Source organism: Podarcis pityusensis (assembly GCF_964106645.2).
Source record: "Podarcis pityusensis genome assembly, chromosome: 3".
In the NCBI taxonomy this organism is placed as follows: domain Eukaryota; kingdom Metazoa; phylum Chordata; class Lepidosauria; order Squamata; family Lacertidae; genus Podarcis; species Podarcis pityusensis.
Genome location: NC_138026.1, coordinates 102,073,955 through 102,092,863, shown reverse-complemented (window position 1 = coordinate 102,092,863; position 18,909 = coordinate 102,073,955).

Genomic DNA, 18,909 nt, shown 5'->3' with positions numbered 1-18,909 from the left:
TTCATTATGCCAGTGTAGCACAATGGTTCGTGTTATGTATTCATTGGTCTGTGTTTGCCTGAGCTTGAGTCTGGACTAAGGATTCTGACTTGATACATGATCTCCAATCGCAGAACATTTCAGGATTTGGGCCTCTGCCATTGGCCCTTAAACTCTGAGTTATGATTCGCAGCTTGGGAGTTTAGACAGCCAATCACGTTGAGAGTGAGAGTGGCCCAGGCCTGCAGAAATGTAAATAAGCAGTTGCTTTGCCCCTGTTGTCGAGTTCTGTTAGTTCAATAAAGGTTATTGCTGTTATCACTGTTTCTTGCTTCGTGGGAACCCACCTACACTTCAGTCAGAGTGCTGGACCTTGGGGAGCAGGGTTTGAATCTCCACTCAGCCACGAAGCTCACTGGGTGACATTGGGCCAGTCACCATCTCTTAGCCTGATCTACCTTACAGGGGGTGTTGTGAGGATGAAATGGGGAAGAGGAGAACCATGTAAACCACCTTGAGATCCTTGGAAGATAAAGGTGGTATATAAACGCAATAAACAAACAAATTCATATGTCCAAATTACTCTGCATTTTATTTGAATATTTTATTTGCACTTGGTAAAATGCAGGGCTTCCATTTCCTCTGTTCTCCAGTGCAATTTTATAATGTGATGATTTATAAATAATAAACATGAACTTCGCTTGATTAAAAAAAGGTCATTTAAAATATTCTTTTCAAAAGAAAACATGGAAACAACATCCTTAGTTCCATATGAGAAATCTGTGTTCTCAACTCCAAAGTAAGCTGTTTGTTTTTCAAAGCAATCGGGAGACAACAAAGTTTACTCCTCACAAAGCTACAGTTGCCAGCACCATCAACAAGCTACAGCTCCCATGATTCTTTAAGGGAAGCCATGGACTATAAGCGTGTGGGATGGAGATGAGCTTGGTTTTTGTTTTATTTAAATAGTACCAGAACGTAACCAAGTGCACACTCCTTCCATGCAAAAACCCACTCCTGGTTCCTCCCTCAAACTTTCTGCATCGCAGTTGCATAAGGTGGGGAAGGGAATGTTCTTGTTAGACCATTGATAGTCCAAAACCCATCACCATAAAGTCCTATTTATCACAGAGGTTGAACTTACCTTTAATGGCCGTAGCAGCTGAACTGATCTTTGCGGATCTTAACTTGCTCGATGAGGCACCTGCATTCCCAGCTCCAAAATAAGCTGTTTCTTTCCAAGCAATCTGGAGCCAACAGAGTTGATAGCACATGTCCAAAATAAGAAGGCCTTTTAACTGCATTGCCCTGCTGAGATTAGACAATCTGTATAATTCTGTCATGTTAGGTAACATTCTCCCCTCTTTGTTCACATATATTGGCTTGTCTAGTGAGCTTTTTCATTTAGTTTTACGCCACTGATTTCAAGAGAAGCAGAACAGTCTACGTGTTTAGAAGAAAGGAAAACAAACACCCAACTGGAAAGCCCCAGGTAAATGACACACGTGACTTTTAACCCTGGCAGATTATTTTGCAAATTCTGATCTCAAAGGAATAATCAAGGATGGATCGACTATGAAACTGCTGAAGCTTAAGGGGCCCCCAAAGCGAATTTAGCCCACATTGCTTCAAAATTTTGGGTCTAGTGGCCCCAATTTGAGTTGCACAACTCAAATTGATTCATTCTTTTGTTGCACACATTTCAAGAATACCAAAGCTTGAGAGTCAACAGCACAGAGTGTTGTGCTATTAAAGCGCAATTTTAGAACCATTTTAAAATCAATGAAACCGTAACAGAACAGACTGAGCAGCAGTAGGCACTTCCAACTAAAGGACCTGTCAGAACAAGAATGTGCCCAGAAGGGGACATACACTACAGTTTCCAAAATTCTTTTGGAGAAGATTTAAGCCCCAAATATCTGAATAATAATAATAATAATAATAATAATAATAATTTATTATTTATACCCCGCCCATCTGGCTGAGTTTCCCCAGCCACTCTGGGCGGCTCCCAATCAAGTGTTAAAAACAGTACAGCGTTAAATATTAAAAACTTCCCTGAACAGGGCTGCCTTCAGATGTCTTTTAAAGATAGGAAAGCTGCTTATTTCCTTCACATCTGAAGGGAGGGTGTTCCACAGGGTGGGCGCCACTACCAAGAAGGCCCTCAGTCTGGTTCCCTGTAACCTCACTTATCGCAATGAGGGAACCGCCAGAAGGCCCTTGGCGCTGGATCTCAGTGTCCGGGCTGAACGATGGGGGTGGAGACGCTCCTTCAAGTATACAGGACTGAGGCCATTTAGGGCTTTAAAGGTCAGCACCAACACTTTGAATTGTGCTCAGAAACGTACTGGGAGCCAATGCAGATCTCTCAGGACCGGTGTTATGTGGTCCCAGCGGCCACTCCCAGTCATCAGTCTAGCTGCCGCATTCTGGATTAATTGCAGTTTCTGGGTCACCTTTAAAGGTAGCCCCACGTAGAGCGTGTTGCAGTAGTCCAAGTAGAGCATGCACCACTCTGGCGAGACAGTCCGCGGGCAGGTAGGGTCTTAGCCTGCGTACCATGTGGAGCTGGTAGACAGCTGCCCTGGACACAGAATTAACCTGTCTTTCCCTACAGACCCTCTTGGGTGTTAAGATCAGCACAGGGGCCCCTCTTTGTAGTTCCACTACCCTCAAAAGTCCGAGAAGCGGGCAAGGGAGGGCATTCTTTGTGGCAGCCCCTAGGTTGTGGAATTCCCTCCCCAGAGCGGTGCGTCTGACACCTTCATTATACAGCTTTCGTCATATGCTGAAGATGCACCTCTTTGTCCTGGTCTTTGATACCTGAGATATGTTCTCAGGACTTACTCTCTTTCTGTGGTTTGTTCTTACTGCTTCTAATGTTGAATTTTAGATGGTTGTGTATCCTGTCAAGGGACCTGCTGGTGAAGGACAGGTCGTCATCGTCATCTTTAAATGTAAGTTAGCACTGATTCATCCAATATGGGGACGAATATTTGTGAATGGTGTGGATTGATCAGAGTTTGTGGGTGAGGGATGGCTGTGCAGATAAATATGTGTGCATGAATGGCTCTGTTCCCACCCACATATGACTTTGGCCCAACCCACCTATTGGCATGCAGCCAGTACAGTGGTACCTCTGGTTACAGACGCTTCAGGTTACAGAGTCTGCTAACACAGAAATAGTACCTCGGGTTAAGAACTTTGCTTCAGGATGAGAACAGAAATTGTGCGGTGGCAGCAGGAGGCCCCATTAGCTAAAGTGGTGCTTCAGGTTAAGAACAGTTTCAGGTTAAGAACGGACCTCCAGAACAAATTATGTTCTTAACCAGAGGTACCACTGTAGTTACCCATGAAGGAATGTTACTTTTGGACCGAGAAAGGTTCCCCACTACTGATTTAGGGCTTTAGAGCTGCTGGTGAACTGTAATGTTTCTACCTCTCAGCTGGGGAATAAATGTTTGAATTCTTCCTGCATGAAGGGCTTCCTGCGCATACGGAGATAGAGCATGCCAGGGTGAAGGTTCTTGCTTTGTGTTTCTAATACGAAAGTTTTGAACATATTGAATTGTAGAGTAGGAAGGAATCCCAGAGGTCATCTCCCTGCAATGGAGGAATCTCAGCTAAAGCATCCATGACAGATGGCCATCCAACCTCTGCTTAGAAACCTCCAAGGAAGGAGAGTCCACAACCTCCTGAGGGAGACCCTTCCACCGCCGAACAGCTCTTACTGTCAGAAAGTTCTTCCTGATGTTTAAGCAGAATCTCCTTTCTTGTAACTTGAAGCCATTGGTTTGAGTCCTACCCTCGGGAGCAGGAGAAAACAAGCTTTCTCCAACTACCAAGTGACAACTCTTTAGAGGACTATCATATCTCCTCACAGCCTCCTCTTTTCCAGGTTAAACATACCCAACTCCCTCAATTGTTCCTCATAAAGCTTGGTTTCCAGACGCTTGATCATCTTGGTTGCCCTCCTCTGCACACGTTCCAGCTTGCCAACATCCTTCTTATACTGTGGTGCCCAGAATCCAGGTATGGTCTGACCAAGGCAGAATAGATTGGTACTATTACTTCCCTTGACCTGGACACTAGACTTCTGTTGATGATATTGTTGTTTTATGGGGGTGCAGTTTAACTTTCAGAGTTGAATGGGTAGGGGCTACAGCTCTATGGTAGGACACCTTCTCTGTGTGCATTTTCAGTCCCTGGCATCTCCAGATAGGGTTGAGAGAGAACCCTGTCTGAAACCCTGAAGGGTCTCGGCCAGTTAGTGCAACCAATACTGAGTTAGATGGACCAATGGTCTTGCTTGGTGTGAGGCAGATTCCTATGTTCTTATGACCTTATCCTTAAACTGGGGGTGGGAATAATACCAGGAGACAGGTCCAGCATAGTTTCCAGGAGAAACATTTTCCATCCTCCCAACTTTTGACGTCTACCAGAGAACATTGCTTGGTTAATCAACCTTTGTTTACATCTTCTGATCTAGCCATCTGCTACACTTCAGCTGTTGTGAGCTGCTGCCAAGCCTTCTTCTAAGTAGACTTGCATCAATCGGATTCCTTCTAATACTGCAGCTGAATGCATTCTGCAGAAGGTTAAAGCATTACTCCCACTCTTCATTCTCTCCCATGAACTCGGAAAGAGAAATGCTGTCATTTCGATTCAGAATGGCATTCCTGCATTATATCCCTGTATATCAGTCCCAAGTTCACACATTTGCGCCACAGTGCATTTCTCCTCCTTGCCATGCTGAATTCTTTATAATCACATTGCACATGTGAACACAAGAGAATGTTTCTGTGCCATCATGTATCTTCTGGCACCCATTACAAAGCAGTGCAAACTAGGCATATTCTGTTTAGGTCTCTGACACTGTACACCCTGTTGGGTTGTTTTTTCTCATCTTCTTTCAATATCAAATGGAGATTATTAAAACAAAGGAAAGGAAAGCATTCTGCCAGTAAACAGAGGAAGGGGGGAAATAGGTGTGCAACAAGGGTGCCTTAAAGGTAAAGGGACCCTTGACCATCAGGTCCAGTCGTGACTAACTCTGGGGTTGCGGCGCTCATCTCGCTTTATTGGCCAAGGGAGCCGGCGTACAGCTTCCGGGTCATGTAGCCAGCATGACTAAGCCGCTTCTGGCAAACCAGAGCAGCGCACAGAAATGCCGTTTACCTTCCCACCGGAGCGGTACCTATTTATCTACTTGCACTTTGACGTGCTTTCGAACTGCTAGGTTGGCAGGAGCAGGGACCGAGCAACGGGAGCTCACCCCGTCGCGGGGATTCGAACCGCCGACCTTCTGATCGGCATGTCCTAGGCTCTGTGGTTTAACCCACAGCGCCACCCACATCCCCAAGGGTGCCTTGGAAGTGAGCAAAAATGTTTTTAAAAGATGCCGTGTATTTAAAAGGAAAGATTATATGGCAAATGAGAGGTATACAAAAGGAGAGTTGAAAAGGCACATACTTTATCTGATAACACAAAGGAAATACAGTACCCCACTACATGTGCTGTATGTGCAGAGCACCAGCGAGACTGAATATAGCAGCCAGCCCAGAGATCTTAATATCTGCACCACCAAGACAGCAGCACTAGGTGGAGAAAGTGGCTGGGGAGGGCAGATTTTGTGCTTGCAGGATCTTCACTGGTTACCCCTGCCTCTGGAACTCCCAGATCCACCAATCACAGTCAAGTGCAAAAGATGTACACTTAGAATCAATAAGGCCTGGAATTTAGGTCAGTCCCACACCATATGCTTAAAGCACATGGCTTCCCCCAAAGATTTTTGGAAACGGAAGTTTACTCTCCACAGTTGCCAGTACCCTTAACAAATGACAGATCCTTTAGGGGAATAATAATAATAATAATAATAATAATAATAATAAATTTTTATTTATATCCCGCCCTCCCCAGCCGAAGCTGGGCTCAGGGCGGCTAACAACAATCAAAATAATCCAACATTCTAAAAACATTCATTATAAAATTAATTAAAATCAAATTGATGGCAACCATTAAGCAAAATTCTGTGCAGATTGCCAGAGGAGGGGGTCAGGCTGCGCCCTGACCAAAGGCCTGGTGGAACAGCTCTGTCTTGCAGGCCCTGCGAAAAGATGTCAGGTCCCGCAGGGCCCTAGTCTCTTGTGACAGAGCGTTCCACCAGATTGGAGCCGCGGCTGAGAAAGCCCTGGCTCTAGTTGAGGCCAGCCTAACCTGTCTGTGGCCTGGGATCTTCAGGATGTTTTTATTTGCAGACCGTAAATTTCTCTGTGGGACATACCAGGAGAGGCGGTCCCGTAGGTACGAGGGTCCTAGGGAAGCTACGTGTGTATCTATTCAATGTATGGTGTGGAGGTGACCATGTTGTCATTTTGGAGTACCAGAACTGAATGGAGCTCATACTTCTTCCACATGAAAATATGCTTCTGATTCCTCCTCCAAACTTTCTTCATTTCATTATCATAACTGGGGGTGATGAGGGGAATTTGCTGTTGCTCTTGTTAGACAGTTGAGAGTCAGAAATCCCAAGTCACCAACAGATCCCAGTCAACCTGTTGCCTGCCTGCCATACGGAACCACCTAGATCAGGGGTCAGGTCAGCAACCTTTTCCAGCAGGGGGCCGGTCCACCATGTGTCCCTCAGACCATGTGGTGGGCCAGACTATATTTTTTGGGGTGAAAGTGAACGAATTCCTATGCCCCACAAATACCCCAGAGATGAATTTCAAATAAAAGCACACATTCTACTCATGTAAAAACACGCTGATTCCCGGACCGTCCGTGGCCTGGATTGAGAAGGCGACTGGGCTGCATCCGGCACCTGGGCCTTAAGTTGCCTACCCCTGACCTAGATAGTGAAAGGGAAATGAACTAGCTCAGAGGAATCAGGTGATCTGGGGAGCCAATAGGGCACCCTGTTGGTCTTGTTTAAGAACCGCCTTAGATTTGGCTCCCAGTCTGAGCTACTGGTTAACCAAGCCACTTGCATATCTTGTGCCACGTTGCCTGCTTTCGGACCTTCCGATCTTTGCCTACCTGGCTTGGAATCTGAATGTCAGCCTGTCTTGGATTGCATTGCATACCTCTGGCCCTCCAGACTCTTGGCTGCTGCTTTTAGACTTGATCTGTCGCTGGCCTGGATTATACTCTTTGCCTCTGAAACCCCCACCCGGCCCCAATAATATCCCGAAGAAGCACATTTCTGTACAATGCCCATGTATCCATTATTGAACTGACCAGTGTTCCTCTCCTAGAAATAAACTTTACAAACATTTGGAGCTTATAAATAGAACAGGGCTGATAATGTGGCAAATCCTTTGCCACCCGTAACTTTTGCACATGTTGTGCTGTTGTGCCGCACACCAGAGCACTTGGGTGTGATCCTTCAACTTCTTCCCAGCAGAGAGGAGTGTGCTCCAAATTTGCACTCCCATGAGATGAATGCGGTGGTGCAGGGAGAGAGGTTTCAGAATGGAAAAATCCACGGGGTAGTTCTGGGCCAAGAATCCCCGACTGACAAAACACCATAGCCGAGGCCAACTGTTCCTGTATCATTGTCTTCTAGAACAGGAAAGTAAAAACAACAAATTCCAAGAGAGGCATAATTTGAGACCGGTCCAAACTTTTAATCCCAGCTATTTTTCAGCGAGCGCTCCCTGACTGTAAGGCTTCCCTGGCAGCACATCCACACGCAAACATTTCCTTTAGAAGTCTCCATCTAGACATAAAAGAGGCATTTTGCCAAAAAGGGAGGTGTGGGGGAGGAAGAAGAAGAAGTTGAAAGTCACTGGCCAAATTAACATTGTGTGATCTTAGCTTTCAAATGACCCCTTCGCTGTATAAACAAGATTATGTAACTGTTCTGATGGAATGTGCAGCAGTTCGGCAGCAGTGCCATCTTGAGGTCGGTAATAAGAGCTTTGCAGAAGCATTCACAACAGAGCACATTCTCATGCTCTTTAGAAATCAGCCATCTAAGCAGAATTTTTAAGAGATGCAGCCCAGTCCTGTGCATGTTTCCTTTGAAGTCATTACACGCTCCCATGTAAACCCTGATCAGATTTTCAGAGCCTTTCCAGGCGTCTGTTTTATAGTGCAATCAATGGTCAGCTCTGGCTCATACGCTGCAAAGGGGTTCAGATGCTTCCCTTTGATGTATTACATCTCCTTGAGATTCAAAATTCTGTGCTTTGTCACAGGGCAAACATTTTTTCTCTTCTCCCAGCAAGCAAAGCTATTCACGACTCAGAGTCTTCTATGGAACTTGGTTGTGTGAACACTGTAGGTCCCTATTGGACAGTGCCTGTGTTGCCACAACTTCTGATGATCACAGACTCTCCCCTGTGCCAAATTATAATGTTCTGTGAGCTTATGTCATTTCTGTCAGGAAACTAGTTTTTTCAATAAAAAATTCCAACAGTAGAAATATTAAGCTCTAGCCTGCTATGCCCCTCCCTCCATTCTAATAACATGGGATGGGTTGTAATACCACCAACAGTCCTGCAGAATGGTCTCACCACCAGCATCAGAAACGTGTTAGCTACTGACTACAACAATCACAAGCTTACTCAACCAATTTATCCCCGAGCTGCAGAACTGCCCATTCCATAGCAATCTCAGAATACTGTATCTATTTGGGATGCTTCTTCTTCTTCTTCTTCTGTTTTGTAGTGAGGCAGAACTCAGTCTGGGTTCAGGCCAGACACAGGGTCGTCTGAGGCAAAATAAGGGGTCATGCTGTACACTGTGACTACAGAGCACCAATGTTGCTTCAGCAGGGACCAGAGTCTTAGCCCTAGATAGTAGCAGCAACAGCAGACGCAAAGATCACTAGTGTCGAAGCAATGATTCTTCAACATCAACTTCGTTGGATTGGTCATGTTATGTGGATGCCTAATTATCGTCTTCCAAAGCAACTACTCTCTTCCAAACTTTAAAATGGTAAGCGTAATGTTGGCGGTCAACAAAAGAGGTTCAAAGACTTTCTCAAGGCAAATCTTAAAAAATGTAGAATAAACACCGACAACTGGGAAACACTGGCCTGCGAGCGCTCCAACTAGAGAACAGCCTTTGCCAAAGGTGTCATGGGCTTTGAAAATGCTTGAACTCAGGACGAAAGGGAGAAACGCGCTAAGAGGAAGGCACGCTTGGCAAACCCTCACCATGACCAACTCCCACCTGGAAATCTGTGTCCCCACTGTGGAAGGACGTGTGGATCCAGAATTGGCCTCCACAGTCACTTACGGACTCATTGTTAAAACCGTGTTTATGGAAGACAATCTTACTTTGCTACGAGTGATTGCCAAAGAAGAAGAAGTAGCAGCAATGACTACATTCTAATTGCCACATTGGAATGTGCTGCTTTGATTAAAGGGGCCCATCTCTCTCCAGTAGTCTCATGCTGTGATGGAATGGGAGAGCCTCTTGTCTCATTGGGTCTCCAGTGGAGTCTGCTGAGCCCAAGGACAGAAGTGCCACATTGTATGATTGGAGGGTGACTGGCCCACTATCCCTCTTTTCACTATCTAGGTTTCAAAGTACCTTACAATGATAAAAGAATAAAAATAAAAATACATTGTGCAAAGTTTAAACTAGACATTTGAAATCTCAGAAATTTAAGCAAAGAACACCAGAGAAGCAAAGGCCTCCTGAAATAACATGGCTTTAACCAGGCACCTAGAACTCAGCAGGGATGGTGCCTACCTGACTTCTAGTGGTAGGAAGTTCCACAGAATTGGGCCTACAACACTGAAGACATGAGTCATGCTTCTGGTCCATAGGGGACCACTGATATTGCTCTCCCAATTGATCTCGGTGATCGACTTGGAACATACAGGGTACAGTTAAGTTATGCTGGGCCTCAGTTATTCAGGGCTTTGTACACTAGGCCTTGAACCTGGGTCCAGCAGCAGATGGGAAGCCAGTGCAGTTCTTCTAACACAGGCGCTATGTGTTGGTGGTAATCAGTTCCTTACACGAGTTTAAGATTAAAAAAGGATGTGTACAAAAAATGGAAAAGGGGGGAAACCACCAAAGAGGAATTCAAACAAATAGCCAGCACGTGTAGACACAAAGTCAGAAAAGCTAAAGCACAGAATGAACTCAGGCTTGCTAGAGAGGTTAAAAGCAACAAAAAAGGCTTTTATGGGTATGTTCGTAGCAAAAGGAAGAACAAAGAAACAGTGGGGTCACTCAGAGGAGAAGATGGTGAAATGCAAACAGGGGACACAGAAAGGGCTGAACTCCTCAATGCCTTCTTTGCCTCAGTCTTCTCCGATAAAGAAAACAATGCCTGACCTGAAGAATTTGGAGCAAATGATTCAGCAAAGGAAACACAGCCCAGAATAACTAAGGAGATAGTACAAGAATACTTGGCTAGTTTAGATGTATTCAAGTCTCCAGGGCCAGATGAACTGCATCCAAGAGTATTAAAAGAACAGGCAGATGTGATCTCAGAACCACTGGCAGTCATCTTTGAGAATTCCTGGAGAACAGGCGAAGTCCCGGCAGACTGGAAGAGGGCAAATGTTGTCCCTATTTTCAAAAAGGGGGAAAGAGAGGACCCAAATAATTACCGCCCAGTCAGTCTGACATCAATACCAGGGAAGATTCTGGAGCAGATCATTAAGCAAACAGTCTGTGAGCACCTAGAAAGGAATGCTGTGATCACCAATAGTCAGCATGGATTTCTGAAAAATAAGTCATGTCAGACTAACCTGATCTCGTTTTTTGACAGAATTACAAGCCTGGTAGATGAAGGGAACGCAGTGGATGTAGCCTACCTTGATTTCAGCAATGCATTTGACAAGGTGCCCCATGATATTCTTGTAAAGAAGCTGGTAAAATGCGGTCTTGACTATGCTACCACTCAGTGGATTTGTAACTGGCTGACTGACCGAACCCAAAGGGTCTCATCAATGGTTCCTCTTCATCCTGGAGAAGAGTGACTAGTGGGGTGCCACAGGGTTCTGTCTTGGGCCCGGTCTTATTCAACATCTTTATCAACGACTTGGATGATGGACTCAAGGGCATCCTGATCAAATTTGCAGATGACACCAAACTGGGAGGGGTGGCTAACACCCCAGAGGACAGGATCACACTTCAAAACGACCTTGACAGATTAGAGAACTGGGCCAAAACAAACAAGATGAATTTTAACAGGGAGAAATGTAAAGTATTGCACTTGGGCAAAAAAAATGAGAGGCACAAATACAAGATGGGTGACACCTGGCTTGAGAGCAGTACATGTGAAAAGGATCTAGGAGTCTTGGTTGACCACAAACTTGACATGAGCCAACAGTGTGACGCGGCAGCTAAAAAAGCCAATGCAATTCTGGGCTGCATCAATAGGAGTATAGCATCTAGATCAAGGGAAGTAATAGTGCCACTGTATTCTGCTCTGGTCAGACCTCACCTGGAGTACTGTGTCCAGTTCTGGGCACCACAGTTCAAGTAGGACACTGACAAACTGGAACGGGTCCAGAGGAGGGCAACCAAAATGGTCAAAGGCCTGGAAACGATGCCTTATGAGGAACGGCTAAGGGAGCTGGGCATGTTTAGTCTGGAGAAGAGGAGGTTAAGGGGTGATATGATAGCCATGTTCAAATATATAAAAGGATGTCACATAGAGGAGGGAGAAAGGTTGTTTTCTGCTGCTCCAGAGAAGCGGACACGGAGCAATGGATCCAAACTACAAGAAAGAAGATTCCACCTAAACATTAGGAAGAACTTCCTGACAGTAAGAGCTGTTCGACAGTGGAATTTGCTGCCAAGGAGTGTGGTGGAGTCTCCTTCTTTGGAGGTCTTTAAGCAGAGGCTTGACAACCATATGTCAGGAGTGCTCTGATGGTGTTTCCTGCTTGGCAGGGGATTGGACTCGATGACCCTTGTGGTCTCTTCCAACTCTATGATTCTATGATTCTATATGAGTCCAGCTGCAGCATTCTGCAATAGCTGCAGCTTCCAAGGGCAGCCCCACATGCAGCAGTAATCTAGTCTTGAAGTTACCAACATGTGAGCCACTTTGGTTGGGTTATCCCTATCCAGAAAAAAGCCACAGCCAAAGGCCTCCTAATCAGATGCTACCTGTAGCTCAAGTGACAATGGTAGTTCAAGGAGTACCTCCAAACCGGTGTTTGGACTACGGGTCCTGCTAGCTAAGGATGATGGGAGTTGTAGCCCCAAAACAGCTGAACACCCAAGTTTGGGAAACACTGCTCCAAACTATGTGCCTGCTCCTTCAAATGGAGTACAACTCCACCCAGGGCAGGCAATGGTCTATCACCCAAATCCAGGAACCACTCAAAGCACTGCTCCTGGAGCTTCCCTTGAATGCCTTCTACTTTGGGTTTGAAGTTCTTGTCTCCAGCTGCTGAAGAGGAATCTGATTGCTGGTCCCTGACCCTCCTCACCTGTTGGGAGGAAAGGAGAAAGAGAAGGTTGTCTGTCAAATGCTCCATCCTTCAGACTGGCGATTGTTCAAGAAAATCCAGGCTCTCAGTTCTGTCTGGCCTTAAATATGACCATGGTCCAGCCTGACAAGATGGGTTGAAGAACCTGTGGCCCTCCAGATGTTGTTGGACTACAGCTCCCATTGTCCATGACCACTGGCTATGTCTGAAGAGATCTGGAGTCCAACAGTATATGGAGGACTGCATATCTTCCAGCCCTGGCTTGGACCTAGTCCAGCACCTCAAAGCCTTTCAACCTAGCCAAGAACAGGGCAGCATATGGCTACCAATGTATCTCAATCCTTTTGAGAGGATTTCCTTCCGTTCTTTGAAGTGGTAGAGAGCGAGAGCGTCCCAACGTGGGCCCGGGCGATAAAAACCAATTGAGAAAGTGTGTCATCCTTTGGTCTCGGACATCTTGGCTGCCAATTGGATTAAGCCCAGGGAGATAAAGGATGTGATACTTTTGATAACTGGCAGCTCTGTGTTTGGAACCAAGTTGCTCACCTAGCAACTAATCATTCACCTGTATCAAGACCCTTCAGGCTAAGAAAAACCTCCTTCACTTTGCCTTCAAACACCAGACAGATAAGTGGTTACATCACAGTAGGTGATGTAGAGGAGAGGGAAAGGTGACAGAGGACAGTTCAATTACGGTGATAAAGCGATGAGCTGCAATTATGGGAGAGTCAGATTCAAAGTGAGGTTTAAAGAGAGGGTCAAACAGAAACATAGGATTTATCCAGAAATGTGTCCCAGTATATAATAAATCTGACCGCAGGTGCAATTTGATGGCTGCTACTTGTCAGATCAGCCTCTCTTCCTATACAGAAGATGCTAAGAAGTGCTTCTGGCTTCTGGCACTCACGCTCTGAGGAATGAAATCTATAGAGGCATTTGGGTTGCCGCCTCTTTTTTTCATTTTACGGAAGCTACATTGCAAGCTACAATCAACATGAGCATCCTTTCTATAAATATGCAGTGCTACAAAATGATTTAAAGCCAAGGGTGGGGATCCCTGTGGCCCTCCAGATGTTGTTGGACTCCCCAACTCCCATCGTTCCTGGCCATTAGGCATGCTGGCTAGGGCTTATGGAAACTGGAGGGCCACAGGGTTTTTTTGCATTCCTGCCTTAGGATCTGAAATTGTGAGCTTGTTCCTATTCTGTGTAAAACTAAGTGTCCTCGCTGTGGATGGAACAGTATGAGCTTTGAATGGGCACCTTGTGGTTGCAGGTTGCTGGAGCGGCCTTGGGGCCTCTCTCTGGAAAGCAAAAGAAGTGTCGGCCAACTGGTGCTAAAGAAGGACAGAACCTTTTTTATGTATGCTACAACAGCAGCAAGAATACTCATCGCAAAGTATTGGAAGACACAAGATCTACCCACTTTGGAAGAATGGCAGATGAAGGTGATTGACTACATGGAATTGGCGGAAATGACCGGCAGAATCCGAGACCAGGGAGAAGAATCGGTGAAAGAAGACTGGAAGAAATTTAAAGACTATTTACAGAAATATTGCAAAATTAAGGAATTTTAGAAGGATGTTGGATAGAAACTAAGAGGTTTTTAGCTGTAATGCTTTAAGAGATATGAAAAAAAAAAAGGTTAACAATTGGGTAAAAGTTTAATGGTAAGGATTTGCTGAACTAACAAACTGAACTGGAATACAAAGAAGGGAGGTATGAGGAGGTCCATGGAAATAAGAGAAGGGAAGATAGGTTTGGAAAATCAATGTATTTTTAACTGTTTTATTTTGTATGTTTCTTTTTTATTCTCTATTTTTTGCTATATTTTTCTTTTTCTTTTTCTTTTTTTTTTGTATATCTTGAAACTTTAATAAATATTCTAAAAAAAAAAAGAAGAAGAAGTGTTTCCTGCTTAAAACATTTCTCTCCCTGAAAGGCTTCCAACCCAAGGCCCCATCTGCGCCATACCATTAAAGCGCTGCTCTCCTCAAGGGATTAGAGTTCCCAGAGTTACTTGGGAAAAGTGACCGGTTATTAAACCTCCCTGGGAACTGCAGCTCTGGAAGGGGAATAAGGGTCTCCCCACAACTCTCTGCACCCTTAACAAACTACGGTTTCCCAGGGTTCTTTGGGGGATGATGACACAAGGACTGTTCAAAACAGTACGATAGTGGAAATTACGAGAAACTCCTGCTATTGCGGAATGGCAGGCGAAGATGATGGATTTCAGTGAGTTGGCCAGACTGACCTGATCCAAGACCAGGACGATCAGAAATTTCATAAAAATTGGAGTAAATTTATTGTATACTTAAATGATAGTTGTAAAGATGCCAGCAGGATTGAAGTAAATCCTACTGTGTAGATAAATTGTAAAGAGTCAGAATGCGCGAGTGGATTTGATAGGGGATACCAGCTGGAGGGAAGGAGGGAAGTCGTAAGCTCGGCGGAGCCCTCAGCCAGCCCCCACATGATTTCCTTCTTGCTTATCACCAGTCAGAGGATTGGCTCCACCTCCACCTTCTGTTGGTCTCCTGCTTTCCACCCTACCCCAAATAGATACTAGCCACCACTGGTAAATATTGGACAGTATCAGTTAGCTCAGTTGGTTAGAGCGTGGTGCTGATAACGCCAAGGTTGCAGGTTCGATCCCCCTATGGGATAGCTGCATATTCCTGCATCACAGGGGTTTGGGCTCAATGATCCTCAGGGTCCCTTCCAACTCTTTGATTCTATGATTCTGTTATATTAATCTTCAGGTCTTTTGCAAGCCTGGGAGTTCCCATAAGTACTCGTAGGATCAGACCTAGCTGCTTAGGTGATGGCTGGGCAAGGAAGGAGCAGCAATACCAATTGCCAAACAGCAGAGGTACATATCATTCTATGGCGAATGAATGATCCATTGATTTCAGGAGGACAGGAGGACAAGAAAGACACAGAAGAACTAGAACTGTGCTGTTCAGCTGGCATGGAAGTAGAAACACAATATAAGGAAATTCAGCACTGGAAAGGGGTGTTTTTTGGTGTGTGTTTTTTAGTCCAGCATAGACTAAGTTAATCACAATTAAACAGAAAAGTCTGTGGGGTACTGTAGGAGGCATAGTGTCCTTGCGTTAAAATGAATCTCCAAATGCATGAGAGTAGAGTGCTCATAATATTACATTGGTGGATCCTCTCCTTGCTTCTGGGCTGCATTTTCCTTTGTACAATCCTGTAACTGAGATAATTTTGTGTGGTTATAATTTCTAAAAATCTCTCTTTAGAAAAGAAAAGAAAATGTCTCTTTGTGTCAATCGATTTGTGTCAATCAGTTTCAGATCAATAATAATAATAATTATTTATACCCTACCCATCTGGCTGGGTTTCCCCAGCCACTCTGGGCAGCTCCCAACAGAATATTAAAAACACGCTAAAACATCAAACATTAAAAACTTCCCTAATCAGGGCTGCCTTCAGATCAATATAAAGGTTACCTGTAATGGGGAATTATGCTTGGTAGACAGCAATAGTATGAGTGAGGGTAGCAGTTTTCAAAAAAAAAAAAAAAAAAAAAAAAAGTCAAATGAAAGCTTAAACTCTGAACTAGAAAAATAACCACAGTACGTCCGAGTCTTATTAATGTCCATCACATCTGGATTAAAATTTCATAAGAACTCTGTTGTGAAAATAAAACAAGAGTGTTGTTCGTTCCCCACCCTGTTCCTTTGTCTTGTTTGCTTGCTTAAAGTGGGTAGTAGCCAGGGAATTTGTCCTATTAGTGCAAGGATTTCTGCAGCAGAACGTTACCCCTCTGCTTTTCCTGTAAGAGGCAAGCTAAATAGCAGCTATGTCATCTTTCCAACATGAACTATCAACCATGTCTTAGGATTTGTCAACCGTTTCTAGATAAACAACATTTTGACGTTGAAATAGGTTGTACAACTAAGAGCAGTCATTGACCACAACAAGAAATACATCATTTTCTTCATCTTTGAACATCTCCCCGTCATAACATGGAAGACGAAAAACACTTTAGAGCAGGATCTGCTTGAAGATTGGGGCTGACCGGGTAATAGAATGGCAAAACATGTCGCTACAGAACAGTTCACAATCCTGGCAGACAGAAGTGGGGTGGGAAGTGGAATGCCTGCTGGAACTGAAGACCCTGCAGTGGTCAGGCTCCATGCTTGGCCAAGGACTGCAAACTTCACACTGATGGCTGGTTTTGACCCCTCAAAAAATGTTGACTTCCCTGGCACTTCCGACCCAGAGGTAGCTGTGTTGTACCCCCCTGATTTTCCTCTTTGTCACTCAAAAGGTGTGTTGTCAGTCGCCAATGTGCTTGAGGCTTCACCTGCCTGATTGAAAATAAGTTTCTGGCAGCTTGATGGTACTTCCAATACTACATTGGCAGGGGGCTGGACTAGATAAGCCTTTGGCTTCCTTCCACGCCTACAGTTCTATGATTTCTCCATTTGCATTTTTATACTTTACTGAAGCAACCAGAAAGTGGCCAACGATGTTCTTAGAACCCACTCTGATGTGTCTTTGCTGACATAGCTGTTCTCGCAGTTGCTCAAATGCTGGTCAGAGAAAACATCAAATGTTTTCCCGTGATGGGTCAGGGGGGATGTCAGGAGGTCAGCAATAACTCACAGGGTGTCAGAGAGGATAACACTCTTTATTCAAAGGAACAAACAGCTCAGGAGGCCAGGCCTAGTGAGCACAGCAACTCTTCCCAGTAGTTCTTACCTCAGTGAGGCAGTTTTGAGGACTGAAGGTCCCCATTTTCCCATGGCTCTCTAAGTCTCCTCTTCCTCTGGGCCCTTCCCAAGCAATCTGAGACTTCTCTGAGTTGTCTGTTTTTGCTTCCCCCTCTTCATACCCCTTCTGGTTGTGGGAGACAAGTGGGGAGGGGAGCTGGTTGCAGCAAGAGGGGGAGAGACCCTAGCTTCTTCAGCAGCTGGATTCATCCCGGTTTCTTGCCCCCCTCCTTTCCAGCCTCTGCTTCTGCCTCTGCTTCTGGACTGTTCTCTGCCACAGACTCTTCCTGCTCACTAAACCCTGTTGCCTCTTCAGCTTATGACACCACCACCTCCCAGTCTGTTCCCTCTTCTCCCTCTGACCACTCATTGTTGTCCTACCACCAATCCCCTGGCTCTGAGCCTTCTTCCTCTGGGGGTTCCCTAGCTGGGGCCTCCCACCACTCCTCTGCTTCCAGCTAGCTCGTGACATGATCTAGGCTTCTCTGATAACAGCAGTGGGGAACCTCTCGCCCATGGGGCAAATGCAGATCTTCAGGTAGCTCTATCCAGCACTTGGGATCCTCCCCAGCTCTGCATCCTCCACAGTTGCTTTTGCCAGGCTGGAATGTGTCATTGAATAAAGCCTCTGGCTTACTTGGGACTCAGCTACATTAGTAAAGAAAAAGCATTTGATATACGTTATGGTACTGTGACACCGGATGGCACTACGGAGTCCCATCATTCGCCAACTTGATTTCCCACTTTGAGGTTTACAACATGTTTTCCTGAAATGTTTTTTGATGTGTCTACATCCAGTCTTGGATGGAAAGTTCCGTGCAATGGCATGTAGAAACCTTTCCCATGGCTAGAATAGAAGAAGAAGAAGAAGAAGAAGAAGAAGAGGAGGAGGAGGAGGAGGAGTTTGGATTTGATATCCCGCTTTATCACTACCCTAAGGAGTCTCAAAGCGGCTAACATTCTCCTTCCCCTTCCTTCCCCACAACAAACACTCTGTGAGGTGAGTGGGGCTGAGAGACTTCAGAGAAGTGTGACTAGCCCAAGGTCACCCAGCAGCTGCATGTGGAGGAGCGGGGAATTGAACCCAGTTCACCAGATTACGAGTCCACCGCTCTTAATCACTACACCACACTGGCTAGCCGACTGTGCAAAGGTAAGAGTGGCATTTGTCTCTCTGTCCACTTTGGGTTCTGACACTACCCATCACTGCTGTGTGTCCCCTGGAATGATGCTTACCAGGGAATGTGGTCCTCAGCTTGGAAAAGATTCCCCACCTCTCACGCTGTGGTTATTGATTGCATAGGGGGGAAAGCCAGCAACGTTGGAGCAGTCACACAATAATCACTAACCACACAGATCAACACATCTCTAAAGGGGTCTCAGTAATGTCAGATGGATCGGACATAATTCAAAGACTACTGGCTAGCAAAGCTTGTGTGCTTTCTCCTAAGTTTACATCTTTCACTTAGCCCTTATAGCCTAACTACTTCTGAAATGAATATTACCTTTGGGGCGGGGTTGGCCCTTTCCCAGATGCTTTCCCCTCCTGGGGCCATTTGCAGGCATGGGGGGCTCTGCTAAGCACTCACTTGCTACAGGACACCCTAAACCTCTTTCCTCAATGTTCTGGTCTCAGTTTTCTTTAACTTAAGGAGGTATATAAAGGGGAAAACTTTGGAGCAATTTCTCAGAAAGTAGTAAATCTGCTCCCACCTTCCAGCCTTCTGGCCAATTAGTGTGAAGTTACAAGGAACGGCTGACAAGCTATGA